At 43.1% G+C, this 24,556-nt stretch overlaps 1 pseudogene; it reads right to left on the bottom strand.

The window, feature by feature from the left end:
* Window positions 1-10,013: 10,013 nt before the first annotated feature.
* On the bottom strand, window positions 10,014-16,886 carry LOC102431695 (annotated as a pseudogene).
* Between the last annotated feature and the right edge of the window lie 7,670 nt (window positions 16,887-24,556).

The following is a 24,556-nucleotide window of genomic DNA, read 5'->3' as shown; positions in this document are numbered from 1 at the left end:
CAGCATAATGATTAGAGATTTAGAGATTTATATAATTTACTAAGAGATTGCCCTGATAAGTCTAGTACCCACCTGGCACCATACATAGTTATAATATTATAGACTCTACTAGAGGCCCGGTGCATAAAATTCATGCACTTGGGGGGAGAGGGGTCCCTCAGTCCAGCCTTCGCCCTCTCACAGTCCAGAAGTCTTCAGGGGATATCCGACTGATGGCTTAGGCCCTCTTCCGGGAAAGCGGGCCTAAGCCAGCAGTCAGACATCCTTAGCATTGCCACGGAGGCAGGAGAGACTCCCGCCACTGCCTCTGTGCTCACCAGCTGTGAGCCCAGCTTCTGGCTAAGTGGTACTCCCCCTGTGGGAGCACACTGACCACCAGGGGGCAGCTGCTGAGTTGAGTGTCTGCCCCCTGGTGGTCAGTGTGCATCATAGAGACCTGTCATTCCACCGTTCGGTCATTTGCATATTAGCCTTTTATTATATAGGATTCCCTATGCTGTACTTTACATCTCTGTGACTATTTTGTGACTACAGATTTGTACTTCTTAAGCTCTTCACCTTTCCACCCAGCCTCTTAACCCCCTTCCATCTGGCAACTATAGTTTGTTCTCTGTATCTGTGAGTCTATTTTTGTTTTGTTTGTTTTTCAAACTGTACACTTTAAATGGGTGCATTTCCTTGTATGCAAATTAAACCTCAATGAAGTTGAGATTTTTAAAACTGTTCTGTTTCAGCTGGTCTCTCAGAGGCAGGCCCTAAAGATAACAACTGGATTGTAACTAAAAGAAGGCGCTGTCCCGGTATCCCAGGAAGGGCCAGCTCCAACCCCAAATCTAGCATATTCCCCAGAAGTCTCTCCCCAGGGTTCGATTTGCACAAGTTCAAAAGCAGAGGGTGAGGAGGTTTCCTAGCTCAATTCACCAAGCCAGAGTTGATCCCGCCGCCTGCTGAGAGCAGGTCTGAACTATTTCAGGCTCAAGGGCAACATCCTTGAGAGATTTCCATCTGGAAAGAGTAGGAGGTCACCATGGCAACCTGTCCCAGGCCCAGGCCTGGCGGGGCTCCAAAGCACACAAATAAAGCCATTGGAATGTGGCACAGAGTTCAGGGAGGGGAAACTAGGAAGTTGCCAAGTTTTCATGAAAATCAACAATGGGAGGCCTCAGCCCCTGGAAGGCTTCAGTAAGGAAGCTCGGGTCCTAGCAGGATTAGCCCAGGGAGACCTCTCTCTCTCTCTCTCTCTCTCTCTCTCTCTCTCTCTCACACACACACACACACACACACACACACACACACACACACACACTCTGCTTGGAGGACAGCAGCATTGCCTCTTGAAAAAGAGGCCTGATGAAATGAGAGCGCTGGCTTTACGGCCTGACAGACAGTGGTCACTTCCTGGTGGCCTCAGGCAAGTTTCTGAACCACTTGCCCACGTGGCCCACTGCCTCCCCATCTCCACATCTTTGCACAGAGGTCACCTTCTCCATGAGGCCTTCCCTGCTTACCTGAAATCAAACTGCAGCCTACCCCCACCTCAAACTCTTGCTCTGCTCTATGTTTCTCCATAGCACTTAGCACCACCTGACATACAATATGTTATTTATTTATCTTGTTTATTGCCTTGCTAATGTGTCAACCAAACATTAATGAATCAGAGGCTTTGCTAGAATTAAATGACCAAGTTTTATTCAAGGGTCTTAAGTGAGTGACTTGCAACTCAGGAAACACTATTAGGTGATACCCAGAGTGTTCTGAAGAAAGGAGTTTTTATAGTAAAAAAGCACTTTTTTCTTTTTTAGAAGAATCAGTCCTGCAATCTTAGCTTCTGATTTGGTCTGAGGTGAAGATCTTCCAGGTGCCCAATGGTCTAGATCAGTGGTTCTCAACCTTCCTAATGCCGCGACCCTTTAATACAGTTCCTCATGTTGTGGTGACCCCCAATTTCATTGTTACAAATTGAACATAATTAAAGCATAGTGATTAATCACAAAAACAATATGTAATTATATATGTTTTCCGATGGTCTTAGGCGACCCCTGTGAAAGAGTTGTTCGACCCCCAAAGGGGTCTCGACCCACAGGTTGAGAACCGCTGGCATAGATACATGAACATTCTTTCCTACGTTTTTTCAGAAGATTGTCTACAGAATTTACTTATCTCCAGGCATTGACACACAACTAAAAAATTCAAAAGGTAAGGTTTCCAGGCTAGTTAAATTAAATTAAATCATTTTCCTTATGTTTTAGTCTACTCTGATTTTCTGTCGGTTTCACCATAGTGACTCCACTGTGTTTCTGCACTCTTTCCTCATATGTCAGCTCTATTGAGGGCAGGGATTTTTTAAATTATTATTATTCTTTATTGTTTAAAGTATTACATATGTCTCCTTTTTCCCCCATCGACCCCTCCCCAGACACTCACACCCTCCAGTACATGCCCCCACCAGCTCCAGTGTCTGTGTCCATTGGTTATGCTTATATGCATGCATACAAGTCCTTTGGTTGTTCTCTTCCCCCCCCCCCACCCCCACACCCAGGGCAGGGATTTTTGTCTCTTTTGTCCATGCTCTATCTCCAATGCCTAGAACAGTGCCTAGCACATAGTGTGTGTACAGGGAACATTATAGAGCATGAACTTCTCTGAACATGTTTTCTCATCAGCAAAAGGGGAATGATGTTACTCCCATAAGGTTAATGTGAGGATTAAAGGAATGAGCTTAAGGCTGTGGGTTAAGTGTCCAGCCCTTAGTGGAGGCACTGGTGTCACTCACTGTTATAGCTTTCATTTGGTGAGGCTTAATCCTCAACAGGCCCCCATTACCTCCCTATAGCACTTTGATCCACATTAAGAACAACTTCCATGGGCTCTTACCCTGCCTCCCTGACCCCTGAGCCCAGGAACTTACCCACGTCCTACTTCTGCAAAACCAATGGGTATTACAGACAATGGAATCAGAGATTCAGTCCACAGAGGCCTTTTCCTGTCTCTAAATATTTGTTAGGAGCAGATGAACTCATTCATTCATTGGCAAACAAGGTCTTCAAAAGTGAAAAGGCGATTTGAAGAGGCAGGAAATGTTTAACCTGTAAAAGGGAAGAATAGGCATTTCTTGTATCCTTAATGTGTGCCAGGTGGCATGTTAGGCACCTGGCGTGTCTTATGTTGTTTCATCATTGTGTTAATCTTTCAAGGAAGGAATCTAAGAATGAAGAAATTGAGGCCAAAATGTCAGGACACCAGCCTGAGACTTCACAGCCTTAAGCAGCAGGGCAGGAGTTGAACCCTGAGCTGATCCAGCCCTAAACCTTGTGTTCCTGCTGTCCCGACCCACCTTCTTTGGAAACTCACTTGGTAGAAGACCTCTCTGCCAAGCCGGAAGTTTGGATATATTCTGTAGGCAATTCTATAAATTAAAAAAAAAAGTAGCTGAGCATGAATATATGGCAACTACTAAGGAAGGAGGAATTATTTCTGCCTGAGATAAATCAGAAAAGCAGCAGAGGGGAGGTGGGCCTGCTTCTGGGACTGGTATTTCTGGTTCATCAACAACGTTGCAGAAGTTATCACTGGCTTTTATTTCCAACACATGACAGTAAACGGCACTTTCTATTCACATGGTCATCTGGTCATATTTTCAACAGGTCATTCCTTTGGGATGTTATTTTTATTTGGAGCCTTTTGCATCATGTCATAGACAGAATTTAGCATGTTCTGACAACAACCACTTTCTGAATGTCTGGACTCCCCAGCACTATGAACCTTTAATACAGTAGTTTGGAGTCTGCTTGAACCAGCTCTTCATGACTTGGTTCAGTGACTTCCTACAGATACCCTGAAATTCACCAATACCACAGAAACCAATTAATGCTGCAAACCAAGACACATACCCCCACGCCCCCAGAGAGCCTGTTGTTAAACATTGCTCAACACACAACTAGCTTACCTATACATAGTGAAAGAGCAGAAAGAACCCTGGATAGAAGTCAGAGAACTGGTGTTGTTACTAATTCACCATAAGCCTTAGACAAGTCATTTCACTTCTCTGGGCCTCACTTTCCTTAGCAATTAAATGTAGGGAGATTGACTAGATTCAAAAACCAGGATCACTAAGTCCTGAGTTATTTCCCAAAAAGAAAACAGCTTGGAAATTCTTCAAGCAGTTTTCAATATTAAAATAAAAAGAAAACAAAAATAATAATAGAATAAAAAGAAAACCATGCATAACCCCCCCCCCCCCCGATAAGCTCAAATAAATTAACCTAAATAAATTGTGTTTGGTGGTTAAAAATCTTTCCAAATCAAACATCTGAAACCCAAGGGGAATGAGAATAAAAGCAGTCAGTCCTCCGTCCCCTTCAGTCTAATAGAATGAGCACCTGAAATGGAGCGGTCACTGCTGGCCACTGATGCTATCATGCTGAAGAAGACACAGCCCCTGCCTGGGGAGCTTACAGACAAGGAAGGCAGACAGACAAGCTGGCATGCATCGCAAAGAAATGGGATCTATGTTCTGATGGGATAAGATCCATGTGTGTGCTCTTAAGAGAGCACTATGAATGTTGGGAGAGTTGAGGATGGGTTCTTGGGAACAGAGACATCTAATGGGGATTAAAGCCCAGAGTTCAAAGATGTTAGGAACATTGAGGAACTGCAGACATGGGAAGTAGCTGAAAAACATGGCACAAGTCGATGCTGGAAAGGCCCATAAGAAGGGCCTTGTGTATCAGGTAAGGAAGTTGAGAATTTATCTTTAGAGAACTGGGAAGTGTAAACAGGGAAGTAATTTGAGCTTTAGAAAACTCCTTCAGGGCTGTTATATGGAGAACAAATGTCAAGGAAGCAACACTGGAAGTTGGGAAAGCAGTTCAGAGGCTCTTGCTGCAAACCAAGTCTGGTGGCCTCGGGTAGAGCGTGAGTGGATGAAGGCATGGACCTGTATTGGCTCCTGGGGCTGCCATAGCAAAGTAAGTCCCGCACACCTGGTGGCTTAAATAACAGGTGTATTCCCTCACAGTTCTGGAGGCTGGAAGTCCAAACTCAAGGTGCGGTGGGGCCATGCTTGCCTCTGAGACTCGGGTAGAATCTTCCGTCCTTCTCCCTACCTTCCCTGGTAGTGCCCATCAATGCTTGGTGTTCCGTGGCTTGCAGCTGCCATTACTCAAATTTCTGCCTTGTCATCATGTGGTGTTCTCCCTATGTGTCTCTCTTCACATCACAGTTGTAGTTGTTAGAAACAAGGCGATCCCCAAATTCAGGGGTCCCCATAGAACACAAAACATACTCAGGAGCCAGGCAGCAAGGCAAATATCTTTACTTCTACGTAGAAGGGTGTGCACACATGGTCTGGAACAGGGGTGGGCAAACTTTTTGACTCGAGGGCCACAATGGGTTCTTAAACTGGACCGGAGGGCCGGAACAAAAGCATGGATGGAGTGTTTGTGTGAACTAATATAAATTCAAAGTAAACATCATTACATAAAAGGGTACGGTCTTTTTTTTTTTTTTTTTAGTTTTATTCATTTCAAACAGGCCGGATCTGGCCCGCAGGCCGTAGTTTGCTCATGGCTGGTCTGGAAGTACATGCAGGCAGTCTGCTTGGCTTTATAACCCCTCATGCACATGACCTGTCCCTTGCTCTTGATTGGAGCTCAGGCGCACAGTCTTTCACGATTGGCTAATTCAAAGGGCAGGGTTGGCCTTTGCTGTTCCAAGATGGCGGCCCCCAGGGGAGCTGCAAGCCATGCGGCCAACATGGCGGCTGCCGAGTCACAAAGTCCAAAACGGCGGCCGTCTAAACCGTTCTTTGACAGAAAAGATGGCTTGTTTCTTCTCACATAGTGGATTAAGGACACCCCACCACCACCCTACGCTTGCATGATTGTATCGTAACTCATGTCAACATAAGAAACATTCACACCTGTAGAGAATTTTTGTGAGTTTATTTGAGCCAAACTGATGACAATTGCAGGGAAGCAAAATCTCAACAGACTTAGAAAATGCTCCAGAGAATGGCAGTTTGGCATCTTATTTTATAGAGTACAATCAAAAGAGAAGATGTAGGTGGGTTACATGAAATCCACTGGTGGTAGATTAGGGAGGCGGGAGAAAGCAAAGCAGGGAAACCCCTGGGATTGGATAAAAAGGAAAATGAAAGACACAGGCTTCTTTTACATAGGTGGGTACAGGATAGCCAACAGTCAACAATTAATGTGATAATAATAACTGATAGATCCTCCCTTCCCCCAACTGGTGGGCGGGGTATGACGTAACCTGCAGCCCAGAAATACCTGAGTGACTAACCAGGTACCTTATATGGACTATATATTGGATCACCAATCCACACCTGCCAAACACCCTAAGCCCTTGTCCTATATGGACAATGCAGTAAGCCACCAATCAGTGTGTGCCGAGTACACTAAGCCCCCCACCCCTTCCCATTCCGCCCCTCAAAAGGCATGCCCACTCCTGCACGTGCTGCTGTCCTCCCCTTGCGAGACAGCCCGGCAGGTGCTTCTCCTCTAATAAAGCCTGTAGTCCTGGTTTTAGGCCTCTGTCTGATCTTTCAATAACAATGAGAGGATTTGGTCTCCACCCTGGTGCATGGGTTGTGCCCTGAAGGGTCTGGAAAAAAGGAAGTTACCCTGATGTTCCAAAGGTATGTTATGTAGATGCAAAAAGACAATAGGCTCCATGAAAGTGAAAGTTGACCTTTGTCAGGGAAGAGTCTAGCCAGCCTAGACATGCCTACCCACCATAAACTGCTTTTAGTTAAAATGTTTTCATTTCAGACCATCCTATGTGGTTACTTTAGGTCTCTGAGCTTGTCAGGGTTAATATGTTGCCCCTTTTCATCCACAAAGGTGATGAGTTCTATTTTGGATGTATATCAACTGCCTTTGGACTGCACTGAACCAAAAACCTGGGGATTTTTTGACAACCCAGTTCTTCAAGATCTTGGCTGCCTTTAGTACCATGAGTAACCCTCACCTAAAGACCTTGTCCAGATACAGCCTGACAGTGAATACGTGCCACCCCAAAATATGCCACTTTGGCATGTTAACGTAAAAAAACCATTGAAACCTATAAAGCATTTTTGTGAGTTTATTTGAGCCAAACTGTTGACAATTGCCAGGAAGCAGAACCTCAATGAATTGAGATAATGCTCTGGAGAATGGCGGGTTACATCTGCTTTTATACACTGCAATCAAAGGAAAGGGACGTAGGTGGGTTACATGATCCATTGGTGATAGACCAGAGAGGCTGGAGAAAGCAAAGCAGGGAAACCCCTGGGATTGGAGAAAAAGTAAAATGATAGACACATACTGTTACTTAGGTGGGTGCAGGAACAATTAACATAACAATGAAGGAATTTGTGGTATTGGCGCCCAGGCACATTAGGTTATGCCCCAAGGGGTCCAGAAAAAGGAAAATTACAAGTTACCCAGACATTTCAAGGGTGTGTTATTATAGATGCAAAAAGCCAGATAGGCTCACTTAAGGTAAAGGTTGACCTTGTCTGGGAAGATACCAGCCTAGGATGTAGATACCCACCATAACTCCTTTTAGTTAAAGTTTAATTTCAGACCATCCTTTGTGGTTACTTTAGGTCTCTGAGTTTGCAAGACCGCCATGCAGGCCTTCCCTGAGCTTGTCAGGTTAGCATATGGCTCCTGCGGGCTTGATCCCCAATAGGGTGTGTGCAGGAGTCAGCCAGTCAATGATCCTCTCTCGTTATTGATGTTTCTATCTCTCTCTCCCTATCCCTTCCTCTCTGAAATCAATAAAAATATGTGTGTGTTTTTAAAAAGGACATTCCGACCTTCCTCCCCCTTTTCCTCCTGAAAGCAAGAGATAAAATTCCCATGTGAAAGACACCCTCCCATAGCAGAAACATTCTTATCACCAGAGAGGTGGGGGCGGAGGGGGACAGGGAGTGAAGGCAAAGAGAAACTCATACAAAGAGACCTTGTTAAAATGACTCATCTTCCGTTAGTCTCCCATCTATTTTAGTTACTTTTCCACAATTGCCTGTCTCTGTTCAATCCAGTATATACACACTTGGGCCTATCTCCTGTTGGGTCTTCATTTTTGTATGGGGCTCCCATGTCCACGTAAACATCTGTATGTTTTTCTCCTGTTAATCTCTCTTATCAATTTAATTCCCCGGCCCAATCAGAGACCCTAAAGTTTTGCCTCACCTACAGAGCCTTTTAAGTCTGAAGACATGCTTTTTTAACCTCTGTATTCTGCTAATCCTCTTCTCACTTAGTTTAAAGGTCTTACTATCCAATATCATAGGTGTGGGGAGGCTGGAGTAGGAAAAGAAACTCCCTTAATGCCCTCTTTGCTGGTAGACTTCCTTCCTTAGATAATTCTTATGGAAAACCCTTTCATAAGGCCTAACCCTCTTTTGGAGGACTTTGCTAAAAGGGGCAAGAAATCGATGGTACACAGCAACCTTCTAAATTTTTTCTTCCATTTCCTCTAGTTTTGATTGGCATGACTCTGTCCCAATGTAGGACAGGAAAGAGTTTGACTAAATGCCACTGCATAGGGGCAATAGGGCAAAAGAGAGGTGTTTGGCAAAGAGATATTGAAGACCTTCAGTCTCTACTGGGTAGGAAAGGAATTAGAATAGAGGAAGTGAAAAGAAAAGGAGACCGCAGAGGGGCCACGGGGCTGGCAGTTCTAATAAATTTGAAGAATGGTTGTAGTGGGAGCAACTGGGTGGGAAAAGGTGAAAGGGTGGGAGGATGTGATCACAGTGGGATGTCTGAATTCAAGATTTAAGAAATGAGGGAGTCCTAGGTGATGCAATGTCCAGGGGGTGGCCATGGCCATGGGTACCTTAGGTGGAGCAGAGGTGAAGGTCCCTGGAGTTGAGGCCAAAGAGCTAACAGGATGCTCTCACCTAATTAAATGAAGGGATATCCCATTAAGGGGCAGGGATGTACAACTCCCAGCCAGGTTAGAGTGTGCTTTCTTTAATCAGAACAAAACAATCATTATTAACAGAGCATGATTAATATTTCTTATAACTAATAGCTAGTCCCCAATATTCTATTTCTGACCCTTACACTGGGGCACCCCAATTTCAAGAGTCAAGTTGAAGAGGTGGAACCAGCCAGCAAGGGAGACTGAGAAGGAATGTCCAGTAGGGTGGGAGGAATGTTCAGTGTTATCCTTCCTAAAAGCCAAGTGAGGCAAGTATTCGAGGTTCTATATTTTTTAAAATATATTTTGTCTTGATTTCAGGGAGGAAGGGAGAAGGAGAGAGATAGAAACATCAGTGATGATAAAGAATCATTGATCAGCTGCCTCCTGCACACCCCACACTGGGGATCCAGCCCACAACCGGGGCATGTGCCCTGAACTCCTGGTTCATAGGTCAATGCTCAACCACTGAGCCAAGCTGGTCAGGCCTAGGTACTATATTAATCAGGATCTAATCAAGGAAAAGAAAACCAGTTTAGGTATTTCTTCTTCTTTCTTTCTTTCTTTCTTTCTTTCTTTCTTTCTTTCTTTCTTTCTTTCTTTCTTTCTTTTTTTTGAAACAATGTTTTTAACTTTGAGTTCTTTCAAATCACAAATTAAGAGACTTGTAAACATGCAGTTCAATCCCACCCCCTAACCCCCACAGGGGGAAGGGGAGGAAAGAGGATTCATTCTGATATTTATGATTCCAAAAAAGCTGTAATATTGTGCTTGGAACACACAAACCAGCTATTAACTTCTTGCTACTCTAACAACTGCTAACAGTTCAGTCCAGGTTACTGTGACCTCTGACAGATCAAGGAAACAAGTTGTTTTCTCCTCTTGTGATTATAGCACATTGCCAGACACATTTGCCTTTTAACAAATGCCCTGGTACTCTGAGTTTCCCTTCCAATTCATGTAATTTCAACAGTCTGTCAAAAAAGAGCCAAGAAACAATACTGAATTACATTCTGTTGGGTTTTTCAAACCCTCAAACTCCAGACTAAAAACATCTTATGTGTCTCCCGCCCCGACCACCCGGCTTCTTTTCCATACACCACAGACCACCCATAGATACAAAGCCCAGGGTGAGGCTGACATGGTCTATCTGGAGCCAGTGGACAGGAGGGCGATGAGACCTGAGGAAGCACTTATGGGCAGAATATAGTTCACTGTGGGGTTGAAGTTCTTCAATATAAAGAAGGATGCAACAATGACCAAGACCAGGAACAGGGTGCTGTTATAGAAGATGGGAAATGTTGTAGCTTCGTAATCAGCAACTTCCTTCTTCTTCCACATGATTCTTTCTTCTTTTTCCTTCTGAGACATCTTTCTATTATCAGCTTCAGAAAGCTTTCAAGTCACTTCTTTGGAAACAGCATCTTCCCTCTTCTGTGCTACTTTGTGCTTGAGAACAGATTTCACATTTTTGTAGGCAAAGGCTACCCAATAAGTGCTTACAATGGTCATCACGCTCTACAGAACAGCAGACTGGATAAGATCCAGATGCCATATTCGCCAGTGTAACCAGATGGGGATGGCGAACATGACGAAGGTGTTCCCAAAGGAGAGGGCGGAGGACTTGGCCAAGAGGTTGCGACTGAAATCCTGAAGGAGCAGGTCCTCCCCAGTCTGTAGTTATTTCAAACTAGAGGCCTGGTGCACGATATTCGTGCATGGTGTATGTGTGTGTGTGTGTGTGTGTGTGTGTGTGTGTGTGTCCTTCAGCCCAGCCTACACCCACTCCAATCTAGGATCCCTCTCACAATCCAGGACTACTGGCTCCCAAATGCTCTCCTGCCTGCCTGATTGCTCCTAACCACTTCTGCCTGTCAGCCTGATCACCCCCCAACCACTCCCCTGCCAGCCTGATCGATGTCTAACTGCTCCCTTGCAAGCCCGATTGCCCCTAACTGCCCTCCCCTGCAGGCCTGATCACCCCCAACTGCCCTCCCTTTCAGGCCTGGTCCCTCCCAACTGCCCTCCCCTGCTGTCCATCTTGTGTCTACATGGGGGCAGCCATCTCGTGTGTTGGAGCGATGGTCAATTTGCATATTACCTCTTTATTAGATAGGATATAAAAAATAATAAAAGAACTGGCTACCAGAGTATTAGAAGTGCAGGTCCTGAGTCCTTTCCCTGCCACGGGATGTTGCTGAACAGAAGGAACAAAGGAGAGGAGGGGAAGGGAGACTACTCAAAGATGATGAACTTCAGGAAACCATCCCACCCTGGGCTAAAGGAGCAAAAATGTTCCACAAAGCTCAGAGGCACGGAGTCCCTGAGGCTCTTCTTGGCCATTGGAGCCCAGTTGTCTGAGCAGGAACCCAGGAGCCTGCACTTGGCAGGTCATTGCTTCTGTCCCTGAAGTCACTATCCATACCCATTGTTGTCATTGTCACAAGAGCCGATGCTGTCACCACCACCAATGCTGTCATCGCTGCTTGCTCCTAGCACTGCTGCAGAAGATGCCCTCAGAATCCAGAGGCAGGAAGGGAGTTTACTCTCTCCACCTTCTACTGTCTTTCATTGACAAAACCTATGCAGAAACCAGCTAGTATGAGAGCCTGGAAAATATAATTTGAGCCTTAGCCTAGCACTTAAGGGCAGATAAGGGCTGATATCAATAGGCACATGACTAGGACAGTCTACCTCTTTGGTTACTCAGCATCCTTTCTCATTCTGCTAACTATATTTAACTTTCATACAACCATTATAACAACTTCATGCTTTCCTTCCTCAGAACATGCAGTAAGCCTTCCCACTAGGACTCACTGAAATATGAAATCCATCTATATATTCACCTCTGGGTGATGTTAAACCCTCTTTTAGCCCAATCACAATTCCATCTAAGTATTTTATACCTCAGACTAAATTGAAGTTAGTTAGCCATATCTCCTTCATCTTATATTGTTCTTGTTTATAAACATTTCATAGCTCTTCATTATCTTCAGAGTAAAGTCAAAACCCCATCCTTGGAGTATAAGGACCTCCAAGCTAGACCTAACTTCCTTTCATAACTTCTCACGACTCTAACTAGCTGGCTCCATATTTTATTTCCAAAACATAACTTGTACATTGTCCCCCTAAGCTTTTGAGCTTATCATTCCCCCACCCAACATGCATTCTTTATTTCTTTTTCTTTTCTGCCTCCTCTCCTCCAAGCCTGCCCAATTTTCAAGGCATGGTTCAGTTTCAATTCCTCCACACAGCCCTCTCCCAAAGGCACCAGACCTCAGGACTCTTTCCACTATCTGAATTCCTCTAGTCTATGCCACTGACAGAGACCAGCTACCCTTCCTGCCCCCTCCCCCCGCCGCCCCCCCCCCCCCCCCTAGTGGGCATATAGCCTCCCACATATCCACTTACTGGCTGATACCTGACTATGGAAGACAGGGAAAATGAATTGGCAATGCATAGCTGGCTATTAATTTGAAACCCAAGGCACTTAATGCCCAATATCAGCTTCCTGTAGCCTCCCGTAGGCCCCACTATGTCTCTGCCTATTTGCTTCTGAATTATACTTTGAAGTTTGTCAATTCTCCCTAGCAAACTTTAAAGGAGTTCAGTCGGCCTCTAGAGACACTGTTCTCAGATTACTGCCTAGCAACCTGTCTGATGTTATTGGGAAACCTCCCAGCTAGCCAGCTAATATCAAGTCAAAGACAGAAGCAAACAAAATGCATTCAAAGGCATGTTGCTCAACAGGAATTGCTCGCCCTGAGAGAAAACTTGTAGGATACTGAAGTGCAAAGACCCAGAACTAAACAAATTTTGCTTAGCCATTCTGAGTCTATTCCTGACCAGGATAAGAAGAAGCCAAGCACCTATAAATCTTCCTTCCTATGGAGGTTTTAAGATATGGTTCAGAATGCCAACTCCTACCAACAAAGATAATTGTTCATGAGCACAAAAGGCAATTAGCAAAGAACCTAGCAACATGGTGCTTGTCCCAGTTCTGCGCTGGATGAAGTATGTCCCTTTCCCTCTTTGGATCTCAAGTTCCTCATCTGAAAAATGAGCAGGTTTAAACTACATAATCTCCAGGGGCACTTCCCATCGTAAAATCTGAAGACATCTTTAACTGTTTTCTGTTCTTGTTACTAAACATCTGATTGTGCATTGAAGACTATTAATCATATGTTATCCTCAGGGTCACCACATATGACTATTTGGGTTGTACAAAGAGCAAACCCAGAGGGCGCCATTCGCATTGTAGTCTGTGTAAACGATACCCTCATGTTGGGTGGTGCACAACTTGGACATCCATATATAGCAGTGGTTCTCAACCTTCCTAATGCCGCGACTCTTTAATACAGTTCCTCAGGTTGTGGTGACCCCCAACCATAAAATTATTTTTGTTGCTACTTCATAACTGTAATTTTGCTACTGTAAACAATATGTAATTATATATGTGTTTTCCGATGGTCTTAGGTGACCCCTGTGAAAGGGTCGTTCGACCCCAAAGGGGTCGCGACCCACAGGTTGAGAACTGCTGATATATAGCATCCTTGATTATTCTCTTCAATTTTGTAAATATTTAATGTTTGTGGGGGTTTTTTACATTTTATTTTCTTAATACCCATTGTTTCCTGGTCTTGGGTGTCTACCAAAAGAGATGAAACTATATTAATATTTGATACTGAGCAAAGTACTCTTTTATTGATTAACTCTAGTGGACATGAAATGAGTTTGATAACGTTAATACAATCTATTTATTGATCACCTACCATGCGCAAGACACTACATACGTTGCTACATTTAATCCTTATGAAATTCCATGAGGTAGAAATCACTATCCTTATCTTTAGGTGAGAAAGTTGAGGCTCAGGGAAACTAAGGAACACGAGATTCACAGCCATAGCCAGAAAGTGGTTGAGATGAGGATGCAAACGTACCTCTGACTCCAAAGCTCATTCTCTTTCCAGTCCACTGTCTATCAGAACACTTTTTAAAAATATATATATATTTTATTGATTTTTTACAGAGAGGAAGGGAGAGGGATAGAGAGCCAGAAACATCGATGAGAGAGAAACATCAATCAGTCGCCTCCTGCACATGTCCCACTGGGGATGTGCCCGCAACCCAGGTACATGCCCTTGACCGGAATCGAACCTGGGACCCTTCAGTCCGCAGGCCGATGCTCTATCCACTGAGCCAAACCGGTTTCGGCTATCAGAACACTTTCTATATGCTCTGTAATCTCTCTCCGGCTTGACACTCTTGTGACATCATTGAACAAATGCAAATAGTTAGAACATTCAAGTGACTAGAAGCAGACATAGTGTAGCATAAGCATGCTGGAAGGAAAGACAGCACTCACAAATTTCCATCCTGATGTTGTCACTCACCAGAGATGTGCCTACCTCCCTATGGGCCTTAGTGCTGTCATTGTCAAAGAGGGGTGATGTCTTGGGGCCTTTGTAGGATCTTCAAGTACCAGCAAAGAGTTCATTAGTCTTTTTGGCTCAACTAAACTTTTGTATGACTCTTATGGCCACTTCAGCCACCAAGAAGAGTTCCCTGCTTCTTTGTGCCTTCCAAAGGCCATTCCTGTACTCCCCCTCAAGACCCCAGATCTGAGAGCTTATTCCATACTAGAGGCCCGGTGCACGAAATTTGTGCATAGGGCTGGGGGGAACCCCTCAGCACAGCCTGCACCCTCTCCAATCCAGGACATCCCTCTCACAATCCTGGACCGCTGGCTCCTAACCACTCACCTACTTGCTGGCCTGATCGCCTCTAACTGCACCCCCTGCTGGCCTGGTCGCCCCTAACTGCCCCCGCACTGGCCTGGTTGCCCCACGCAGCCTGCTGTTCAGTTGTTTGGTTGTCCCTCACTAACCCCCCTGCCAGCCTGGTCGTAGGCAGCCATCTTGTGAGGGCATGAGGGTTAATTTGCATATTAGCTCTTTATTATATAGGATGGGCTATGAGACACTTGCTTATCAGTAGCCCTTGTTTCCTTCCCTCTGGTGTCTCCAAGTTTTTGGGGGTTTTTTCAATGAATCATGCATTACATTCCTAAAAAGGATTGACACCAGAGTTGTGGTCAAGCAGCAGATGAAGTGGAAGAATGATGCTGGCTGCTCTTCTATTTCATTTTTTTAAAATATGTTTTTATTGATTTTAGAGAGAGAAAAAGGGAGAGGGGGAGAGAGAAAGAGAGTGAGAATGAGAGAGAGAGAGAGAGAGAGAGAGAGAGAGAGAGAGAGAGAGAGAGAGAAACATTGATCGGTTGCCTCCTGCACACAACCTGCGTAGTGCCCTGTCCAGGAATCGAACCAGCAACCTTTCAGTGCTCAACCAACTGAGCCACACTGGCACATTGGCCAGGGCTGGCTTTTCTTTTAAAGACCCTGTCTTCACATCACACAGCAGAACTAGAAGACAATATAATGAGCACAAGTTTCAGATCCAGACCAGGTCTTCCCTCTCAATGTGAATAATGACTATGATTATGAGAGTAGGAGAAGTGGAGATCTAAATAAAATTAAAATGTGTGGATTATTAACTATTTCAAGTATAGTTAATATTTTCCTCTCAATAACACTTGAATGCAAGATATCATCTTTTATTTGTTTTCCTGCACCAAATTATATCTGTTTCTGAGCTCTTACCTATTGAGAGAGATAAAATATAATCCTAGTTATATGTAGTGGCCTGCATCCTTCCCAGAATTGTTCTTGGATATCAGAGCACTTAGGCCATCCCCAAATTTGGGGAAAGGGTCTTTGATTTCAGACTTCCAAGGTTCTCACTAAGATGCTCATTAACAAAGCTACATGGTCCATCAAAAGATGACAGTTGAGCCCTGGTCAGGTAGCTTAGTTGGTTAGAGTATTGTCCATGTCTAAGTCTGGAAACCAGGTGTGTGATTAGTGAAGCCTTCATCACAGGCCACACCTTAGCTGCAAGAGAGGCTGTGAAAACAAGTGTCGGGCTCATAAAATCTATATAATGAGGCAGGCTCTGCCTGTCACTGAGACACATAAAGTGGGTAATTCCCCAAACACAGCATGTAAAGGAAAAAAGAACAACAAATGTTTATGCAGTTTTAATCTATGGATCATGGGGAAAGCCCTATCCTTTCTTAGCCTCAGCTCCCTCAAGTGAAAATAAGGGTAATAGCATCTTCTTCACAGAGTGAAAGCCCAGGAGACAACAGTAAAGCCTTTCCACCTTGAGGTGTGACAGCACAGGGAAAGGGGAAACACTCCCAGGAGGGGAATGAAATGGCTGTAAGGAGCATGACCCAAGGTGATTACGTTGTGATCATGAAGGAAAGGACCAAGACTGAAATTCCACTGCAAGTGCAAATGAACCCTAGCTGGGTAGCTCAGTTACTTAGAGCATGGTCCCCAAACGCCAAGGTTTCAGGTTCCATCCCCAATCAGGGCACTTACAAGAGTCAACCAATGAATGCTTAAATAAGTGGAACAAAAAATTTCTCTCTCTCTCTCTTTCTCTCTCTCTCTGATCAATAAAATATATTTTTTGTAAGTGATGACAGGGATGAATTATACACAGTGTGTGTGCCGGCCTCCATGGGTAGGCCTGGTCCCATACTCTCCATTGAGTTATACCATCACACAGTTAATTATAGGAGGTCTCCACTGTAATCAACAGTAATGAACACAAAGGGTGTGCTGTGTGTGTGTGTCAACAACACACCACCATGTGCTGTTTGGAAAAGAGCTCCAGGGCGCACAAAGCCAGCAGCCTCTCCCCTTGAGGAAATCGGAGCTGGTCTAGTTAAGTGGCCACCCCCAGGGGGTCTGTTAGTCCTGTGTCCCTTCTGGCCTCGATGATTGGAGTGCCTGGTTCCCAGGAGCACTGTTGGTGTCCGTCTCTCCGAACCTTCTGTTGAAGGTCCTCTGGAGTTTGGTGCCGTGGGGCCTCCTCATGTGCGAGTGCCTGGCCTGGCCTCTAGGTTTGCCAAATAATTTTTTTTTTAAAGTACAAGTAATCCAGCCCTAGCCATTTGGCTCAGTGGATAGAGCATTGGCCTGTGGACCAAAGGGTCCTGGCTTCCATTCCAGTCAAGGGCACGTACATCGGTTGCAGGCTCCTCCCCAGCCTGGGCCCTGGTCAGGGCTCCTGCAGTAGGCAACCAATCCATATGTTTCTCTCACATCGATGTTTCTCTCTGTCTTTCCCTCTCTCTTCCACTCTCTCTAAAAATCAATGGAGCCCTAGCCGGTTTGGCTCAGTGGATACAGCGTCTGCCTGCAGGCTGAAGGGACCCGAGTTTGATTCCAGTCAAGGGCACATGCCAGGGTTGCCGGCTCTATCCCCAGTGTGGGGCATGCAGGCGGCAGCCAATCAATGATTCTCTCTCATCATTGATGTTTCTATCTCTCTCTCCCTCTCCCTTCCTCTCTGAAATAAATAAAAATATATTTTAAAAATGATAATGATAAAAATTTTAAAAATCAGTGGAAAAAATATCCTCGGGTGAAGATTTAAAATTTTTTAAATAAATAAATAAGCCCTAACCGATTTGACTCAGTGGCTAGAGCCTCGGCCTGCGGACTGAAGGGTCCCAGGTTCGATTCCGGTCAAGGGCATGCACCTTGGTTGTGGGCACATCCCCAGTAGGTGGTGTGCAGGAGGCAGCTGATCGATGCTTCGCTCTCATCAATGTTTCTAACTCTATCCCTCTCCCTTCCTCTCTGAAAAAAAATCAATAAAATATATTAAAAAGTAAATAAATAAATAAAATACAAGCAATCCAGAAGTCATTCCTTTCCAACAGTTATTGCTAAGCAAAGAGGATTCTAGAAGGAGTAGAATTTAAAAGAAGGGAAAAAAGATGCTCTAAAGTAGGACACTCTACATATAGAGCTGGGAGAGAAAGAAAAGTTAAAAGGTAGGGCAGCCTTAAAACAGGTTATCTTGCACTAAATCAGGATTGGGTAACAGCTTCAACTTCTCACCAAGGACTCCAGGTCACCTGATCCTCCCACATGACAGCAGGTTGTATGTGAAGTCACACAGTTGCAAATATAGCAGCAGTGAAACGAAATAATTAAATCTCTACCTCTTTGCTTTTCATGCCCAAGTTCTCTCCACGTAAAAAATCTAATGTGATTTTTCCCCACAGCTGTGTTTCCTCTCATGTTCCAGATATGAACATAAACAGCAGGTGATTATGGAATATGGTTCTAAAAAGAATATTTAAAAACTTGTTTACTGGTATTTTTAACCTTCACAAAAGCTTGAACTTAAAAATAATAATAAATCTATGGTTACATACAATGAAAGATTTATATTTTAAAACATCTTGTACAATTCTATAATATTACTATATATTTACATGCTTTATATATAGAGAACTTGTGTATGTACATATTATTGAATTGTACACTTTTACTAAATTTTATTAAAATATACTAAAAATCATTGAATTGTACACTTACAATCGGCATATTCTATGGTGTGTAAATTATGCCTCAATAAAGCTATAAAGACCACCCTACCCAAGATTTGAAAGCAAACTACAAACTAGCAGAATATATGTGCCATGAAAATAACTGGGATGAAGTGTCCTTACTATATAAAGAACTCTGCAAAACCCCGAGAAAAACATCTCCATCCCAATGGGAAAGTGGCCAGAAGAAGAAATAGACATGATCAATAAACATGAGAAAAATCTTCATCTTCACTAGAATAAAATAAACAGAGTTTTAAGAAGTACAAGTTTTAATCTATAAAAATTGCAACTTTTTCTTTAAGATCATATCCAGAATTGGTGAGGGTGACGGGCTCAGGCTGAGAAAACTCCTGGGTCTTCTAGCTGTCACCGGCCTTCCTCGCTGAGATGGAATTTAGTCCTCCTTCTTTGTGCTTCAGTGTCATCCTAAACTTCCATCTATTTTTATAGCTTCTGGTTACTGGCTATTTACATGACTGTATCACCCTGTTAGATTTCAAACCTCCCCTCCTGCCCCCAAGAACTGTGGCTTGTTGTTCAGTTTATTCCCAGTCCTAACATAATACCTGGGCCAGAATATAAACTTCACTCATACTTATTGCATGTTTATTGAATGATTAAGAGTGAAATTGGTACAACCTCTCCAAAGGGCATTTGCTCATGTATATCAAGTCCTTAAATTTTTTCATATTCTTTGACTCAGTGATTCAACACTTAGGAATTTGTCCTAACCAAAATGTACAAAACGTTGGGTATACAATGATGTTTATCTTAGGGTTAGTTTTAATAATGAAAATTGGGAAATCCTGCAAATGTCCAAGATCAGTAATAGATTCATTTAATTTCTTTTTTTTTTATTGTGGTAAAATATCCATAGCATACAATTTACCATTAATGACATTAAATGCATTCACAATGTTGTGCAACCATCACCAGCACATTTTTATCACCCCACAAGTAAACACACCTGTGGAGCAGTCATGCCCCATTTTCTCCTCCCTAGACCCTGGCAAACGCTAACTGCTTTCTGTCTCTATGGATTTACCTATTCTGGGTACTTCATCTAAATTGTGGTCTTTTGTGTCCGGTTTGTTTCACTTAGCCTAATGTTTTCAAGGTTCATCTATGTTGTAGGATGTATCAGTACTTTGTTCCTTTTTATGGCTGAACAATATTTCATTGTATGACTATGCCATATTTTATTTATCCATTCCTCAGCTGATGAACATTCGGGTTGTTTCCACTTTTGGCTATTGTGAATAGTGCCGCTATGAACATACATGTCCAAGGTTTTGTTTGAATGCCTCTCCCGATTCTTTTGGGTTTATACCCAGGAGCGGAATTGCTAGATCATATGGTAATTCAATGCTTAATTCATTGAGGGAGCCCCAAACTGTTTTTCACAGCGAGTGTACCATTTTATATTCTCATGTAATGCACAAGGGTTCCACAGATTCAAATTGTAACTACAGACAGTCCTCGGGTTACGTCGCCATCTCCCATTTATTTATAAAAAAAAAAAAGTTCCATCATTTCGACGTATGTACATATGTGCTTTATGTTTTTTATTATTTTTTTTAAATATATTTTATTGATTTTTTACAGAGAGGAGGGAGAAGGATAGAGAGTTAGAAACACCGATGAGAGAGAAACAGAGAAACATCGATCAGCTGCCCCCTGCAGACCCCCCACTGGGGATGTGCTCACAACCAAGGCACATGCCCCTGACCGGAATCGAACCTGGGACCCTTGAGTCCACAGGCCGACGCTCTATCCACTGAGCCAGACCGGTCAGGGCTGTTTTCTATTATTTATTTACCACAAGTAAAGGTCAGGAATTGTTACCTTTCTTTTAAATTTTTTTTACTGTTTCACTTCATTACTGCTGTGTATGTGTTCTATGTGAGTGACGTAGGTGCTGATGTAGGTGGGTTTCAACTCACGGCGAAAATCTCTGTAGGAACGGATCTCAGACATAACCTGAGGACCTACTGCACTTTGGCGGAGCAAGACTGTCCTGGCATGAATAAAACAAAGTCTCTACTTTTTTTTTTTTTCAAAGTCTCTACTTTTAAGAAACTGACATTCACCAAAGGGAGCCAGGTCATAAGTTGATAAATATTAATCTTTTTTATTTTTTTCAACCATTTAATAATATAAAACCTGTTCTTAGTATGTGGACCATACAAAAACAGGCTGTAAGCCCAGTTTGGCCCAAGGTGCTATAGTTTTCTGACTCCTGGTACAGATTCCCCCTTACCAATGCTGATTTAGCTACTGCCAAGGTACAAATATTAATGCTGAGCACCTGATATGATTCCTCGTAACTGGCCACTGTTGACCCTATCAACAGGAAGAGGTGGGGTAATTGTTATCCTATGGGGTTTGGAAGGAATATATGTGGAACCCAGGTGATCTAGTTAAGCTCCTCTGGATATTCTTTTTTCTTTTTAAATATATTTTTATTGATTTTTTACAGAGAGAAAGGGAGAGGGATAGAGAGTTAGAAACATCGATGAGAGAGAAACATCAACCAGCGGCCTCCTGCACACCTCCCACTGGGGATGTGCCCGCAACCAAGGTACATGCCCTTGACCGGAATCGAACCTGGGACCTTTCAGTCCGCAGGCCGATGCTCTATCCACTGAGCCAAACCGGTTTGGCTCCTCTTGATATTCTTTGATGATTGTACATGAATGGACAAGTGCCCTTCTCAGGCAACCCTGGCCTGGGAAGGGCGTGGTGGCCAGGGGCTCAGACCACCACTGGTAAATTATCAAGATTTAAGAAGTGACTGTAGAAAGTGAGGATAGTAGAAGAGGGAGAGGATGAGTGCCAGTTGTGGCCCGAGACCAACTGCAGCTACAGGGGCTGTAGTTCATCCCAATGATCTCCCTCTTCTGAGTTTTCCCCTTAGAAAGAGAGACCAATAGAACTACTACCAGTAGTATAAGAATAAGGGCATCTACACAGAGCAAGGTATGGACTTTGGCCCCCATGGAGGTGTGTCCTTTAGATCTCCCTTTAAGAGTGACGCTACCACTAGGCGTGTAGTTAGCTTACAGTCTCAGTTGCAGCGCCTTCAGGATCCACTGCAGCATCTGAGCTGAGGCCACGCTCTTCCCAGGCAGGTCCAACCAAAGACTGTGCTAGGGCCTGGCCATTCTTGCCCAACACAGGACTCCTCCATGGGTGATCTTTATGCCAGGGCTCCCCGTTGAGCTGGTGAAACTTTCTCAGAGCTGTACTAAAATAGGAGGTTCTTCCTAACCAATCTTCCTTGCTTCCTTCTCTATGTTTACAGGGTCAGATCTGGTCTGAAGACCCTCCCTTCTCCTGCTCCCTTTCCCTTTCATATTTTGTGGGCATTAACCCAAAGAAATGTCTTACATCTCTCACTCCATCCTGGCATCTGTTTTCTGGAGGACCTACCATACGACCTAGCAATTCCACTTCTATTTACTTATAAGAACTGAAAACATATCCACGAAAAGATTGGTGCACTGATGTTCATGGAAATTTCATTTATAATGGCCCCAAACCTGAAACAAATATCCAGCAAGAGGTGAATGGGTAAACAAATTGTAGTGTAGCCATATGTCTTAGGGTTTTCCAGAGAAACAGAATCAATAGGATGTGTGTGTATGTGATTGATTGATTATATAAATGAATTTATTTGAAGTAATTGACTACATGATTATGGAGGTGAGAAGTCCTAAAATCTGTGGTTGGCAAGCTGGTGACCCGGGAGAGCCAATGGAGCCGATGCTGCCATCTTGACCAGAAGTCCTAGCATATGCTTTTCAAACTTTACACTACCCCTTTTCCCCTCAGCTGTAGACATAATGCCCACAGCTCCAGCAGCCATTTTATGACCATGAGGCAATTTGAGTATAGATGTCAGAGCTGGGAATAATGGGGAAGAAGGAAAGAAGGGAAGCCCGGATATCCTGAAGCTGCCATATCAGTCCTGTACTCTCTATTCCTGATTTATCATTATATTAAAAAATAGATAAACAAGTGAAACTCATTTGTTTAGACCACTCTGTAAACCTGTTTCCTCATCTATAAGATATAGATGAATAATAGTAGCCTAGCTCATAGGTTTTGTGTGAGGATCAATATGTGTGACTTAAAAAAAAAAAAAAAAAAGCTAAAACCACAAGGGAAATGACTTTTAAAGCTATACAACATTCTATTACAATTCTTGAATTGTTTCTCTTGTTCCTTGGTGAGAAAAGTGCTTGGTATTTAAATGCTCAATAAGTGTTAGTTATCATAATCAAGATTATTATTTCAGATTTTTGTTACTGGCAACTGAACCCAAAATATAATGGATACAGGGGCTATTAAAAATTACATTTATGAAAACTATTAATGGCCAGAAAAGATATTCTGGATAAAATGTTTGGTGGGAAAAACACATTATAAAACGGTATGTATTCAATTTTAACAATTATATAAATGCATAGAAATATATAAAAGTCTTAATAGTACTGTATTTAGTTCTGAGGGGGTAGAGTCACAGGTGATGTTTGTTTCTTTATTTCCAAAATTTTAATATAAACAAGTCATTTACAACTGGAAGAAGATGTTATTTTAAGACATTGAAATGAGGCTAAGATATAACAAGTGATTTTACCTTAAACAGATTCAAGGTAGCAATCTATGTGCAAGAATAGATCATCCAAGGAGTATGATTTTTAAAAATGTGTGCATTAGCAGTGAATTCACCACAGAGCAGAGCTAATGGGAGACATAGGTGAATAAACTCTGTGTACCCCAGAGCTTCCAACCCACAAGTAAGGAATCTGTAAACAGGAACACTGAGTTCTCCTCAGTCTACATATTAGAGTAAGAAGGTATACAGTATAGGGAATGCCAGGCATGTCTTATTAAACAAATTTAAAGAGCATGCTTCTAATTGATTGTTTGCCCACGGAAACTGAGACAGTGTCGAGCAAGAAACTCTAATCAGATGAGCAGTTTGGAAACTGAAAGTGCGCTCCCCTGAGACAAAGGTACTTTTACAAAGTACCCTCCCTGGTTCATTTTTATGCAAATGAGGAATCCAAATGTGCAGTTTTATTGATGCAAATAGCACTGTCATGATTGGTCAGCTTTGAGCATCCTGATTGGTGGTTATAGATTGGTCAATAAAGATGCAAATGAGGATATATTTGTACAGCTCTGATTGTATGCGGCAGGTCTCTCCCAATTGGTCAAAAGAGATTCCAAGAACTCCTTTATAAGGGTCGGCTCAGAGGGAGGAAAGCAGTACACAAGGTTTGGCAGCATAATCTGTGCTCCCCCCCTCCCCCAAATGCAGCGTTTTTGTGAGAGACCCTGTCAGCAAGGCTGCTAGACTCTATGAATCTGAGCTCAATTAACTATCAGGAGTTCTTGGCAGGTATATTCCTTCCTGAAGTTAACACTGCAAACCTGTTTTTAGGGGAAAAAATCTTTTAAAAACCCAAGCCTATCATATTACTGTCTCATATTACAAATCTGCAATTATTTTAGTTGTTTACGTACTTATTTTCTATGAAAACAAGCTCCATGTTTTACATCACTGAACTTCCAGCATCTAGCACAATGTCTGAGACATACTAGGTAATCAGTAAATGTTTTAATAAATTGTGTCCAAACCTTCTTGGAAAACATAATGTAGAAAAACAATACCTCCTTAGAATACAATACTAGTAGACTATCATCACCCATGTCAAACCACTTGACTGCTTTGGAGCTGATGGATACAAAAATATTGCTTTTACAAGCTCATTTAATTAAACAGGACTTGTGTCCCTGCTGTCTGCGTGGCAGTGCGCTGCATGCCAGAGGCATTCTGAAAGGTGATCCCTTCAGCTCCAAAAATGGAGTCTGATAAGAGCAGACAGAGAATGGTTCCTTAACCCAGGGGTCCCAGGACCCTTTCAAGGTGGTCTCCAAAGTCAAAACTATCCTACACTATTTGCCATTTTCTCTAACAAATGCAGAATGGAGTTTTCCAGGAGCTATATGATATGTGTTGAAAGGTAGTGCAAGGTCTGCTTGTGTGTTGTGTCCAAATTTTCATAATTTTAAATTCTAATTCAGTAAATATTAATAACTATAACCCTCATAAACAAAGCTCTTTGGAGT

This window comes from Myotis lucifugus, unplaced genomic scaffold, assembly GCF_000147115.1.
Source record: "Myotis lucifugus unplaced genomic scaffold, Myoluc2.0 scaffold_128, whole genome shotgun sequence".
Lineage (NCBI taxonomy): Eukaryota > Metazoa > Chordata > Mammalia > Chiroptera > Vespertilionidae > Myotis > Myotis lucifugus.
This window is presented reverse-complemented; position numbering and strand designations above follow the sequence as displayed.